Consider the following 2,614-nt stretch of genomic DNA (forward strand, 5'->3'; position numbering starts at 1 on the left):
AGTGTAGAGACAATGACGAAGAGGCGCAATGCTCACCTGCACGTTGATTAGCTTCAAGCCTTTCGGAATAGCATAGATTGCACTGAGCTATGTGCAGTGCAGTCTACACTATTCCGAAAGGCTTGAAGCAAATTAACCAGCATTGCACCTCTTTTTTATTTTTAATAACTTATTTGAACTCCGGACTTCTTTTGTGTTCAGTATGCAGCATTCAAAACAACATCATCAATTTCCAACATGTTCTGACATCATTCGTTGTTTTTCGGTCATTTACCTAATTGTTTAGAGAGCTAAATGACCGTGAAATTGAAAATCACTACAAAATGAATTCTGAAAATGTTAAAACTTGGCATGGTATCATCATTTCCCCCGCATAACATGTGTGAAAGAGTAGAGAGGGTCACGGCAAAAACTGGACGCACTTCGTGTACAAACTGGACAAACTCTTTCGGAGTATCAGGGTTTCGGACGAGAACTCATCTGTTACACGGGCACTTCAATGTTTTTTAAACTTATTTGAACTCCGGACTTCTTTTGTGTTCAGTATGAAGCATTCAAAGCGACGTCATCAATTTCCAACATGTTCTGACATTATTTGTTGTTTTTCAGTCATTTACCTAATTGTTTAGAGAGCTAAATGACCGTGAAATTGAAAATCACTACAAAATGAACTCTGAAAATGTTGAAACTTGGCATGGTATCATCATTTCACCCGCATAGCATGTGTGAAAGAGTAGAGAGGGTCACGGCAAAAACTGGACGCACTTCGTGTACAAACTCGACAAACTCTTTCGGAGTATCAGGGCTTCGGACGAGAACTCATCTGTTACACGGGCACTTCAATGTTTTTAAAACTTATTTGAACTCTGAACTTCTTTTGTGTTCAGTATGCAGCATTCAAAGCGACGTCATCAATTTCCAACATGTTCTGACATCATTTGTTGTTTTTCGGTCATTTACCTAATTGTTTAGAGAGCTAAATGACCGTGAAATTGAAAATCACTACAAAATAAACTCTGAAAATGTTGAAACTTGGCATGGTATCATCATTTCACCCGCATAGCATGTGCGAAAGAGTAGAGAGGGTCACGGCAAAAACTGGACGCACTTCGTGTACAAACTGGACAAACTCTTTCGGAGTATCAGGGTTTCGGACGAGAACTCATCTGTTACACGGGCACTTCAATGTTTTTTAAACTTATTTGAACTCCGGACTTTTTTGTGTTCAGTATGCAGCATTCAAGGCGACGTCATCAATTTCCAACATGTTCTGATATCATTTGTTGTTTTTCGGTCATTTACCTAATTGTTTAGAGAGCTAAATGACCGTGAAATTGAAAATCACTACAAAATGAACTCTGAAAATGTTGAAACTTGGCATGGTATCATCATTTCACCCGCATAGCATGTGCGAAAGAGTAGAGAGGGTCACGGCAAAAACTGGACGCACTTCATGTACAAACTGGACAAACTCTTTCGGAGTATCAGGGTTTCGGACGAGAACTCATCTGTTACACGGGCACTTCAATATTTTTTAAACTTATTTGAACTCCGGACTTCTTTTGTGTTCAGTATGCAGCATTCAAAGTGACCTCATCAATTTCCAACATGTTCTGACATTATTTGTTGTTTTTTGGTCATTTACCTAATTGTTTAGAGAGCTAAATGACCGTGAAATTGAAAATCACTACAAAATGAACTCTGAAAATGTTGAAACTTGGCATGGTATCATCATTTCACCCGCATAGCATGTGCGAAAGAGTAGAGAGGGTCACGGCAAAAACTGGACGCACTTTGTGTACAAACTAGACAAACTCTTTCGGAGTATCAGGGTTTCGGACGAGAACTCATCTGTTACACGGGCACTTCAATGTTTTTTAAACTTATTTGAACTCCGGACTTCTTTTGTATTCAGTATGCAGCATTCAAAGCGACGTCATAAATTTCCAACATGTTCTGACATCATTTGTTGTTTTTCGGTCATTTACCTAATTGTTTAGAGAGCTAAATGACCGTGAAATTGAAAATCACTACAAAATAAACTCTGAAAATGTTGAAACTTGGCATGGTATCATCATTTCACCCGTATAGCATGTGCGAAAGAGTAGAGAGGGTCACGGCAAAAACTGGACGCACTTCGTGTACAAACTGGACAAACTCTTTTGGAGTATCAGGGTTTCGGACGAGAACTCATCTGTTATACGGGCACTTCAATGTTTTTTAAACTTATTTGAACTCCGGACTTTTTTTGTGTTCAGTATGCAACATTCAAAGCGACGTCATCAATTTCCAACATCTTCTGACATCATTTGTTGTTTTTTCGGTCATTTACCTAATTGTTTAGAGAGCTAAATGACCGTGAAATTGAAAATCACTACAAAATGAATTCTGAAAATGTTGAAACTTGTAATGGTATTATCATTTCGGAGTATCAGCGTAGAGAGGGTCACAAAAAAACTACTCAAAAATAAATAGAAGAAAATAAATAATGCAGAAAAGAAAAAACTATGTAAAAAATTACTCAAAAATAAATAGAAGAAAATAAATAATGCAGAAAAGAAAAAAAAACTATATAAAAAATTTGTTGGGGCGCTGCCCAGTGGGCCTGCCAAAC

This window comes from Triticum urartu, chromosome 7A (genome assembly GCF_056163025.1).
Source record: "Triticum urartu cultivar PI428250 chromosome 7A, HENAU_Tu73, whole genome shotgun sequence".
Lineage (NCBI taxonomy): Eukaryota > Viridiplantae > Streptophyta > Magnoliopsida > Poales > Poaceae > Triticum > Triticum urartu.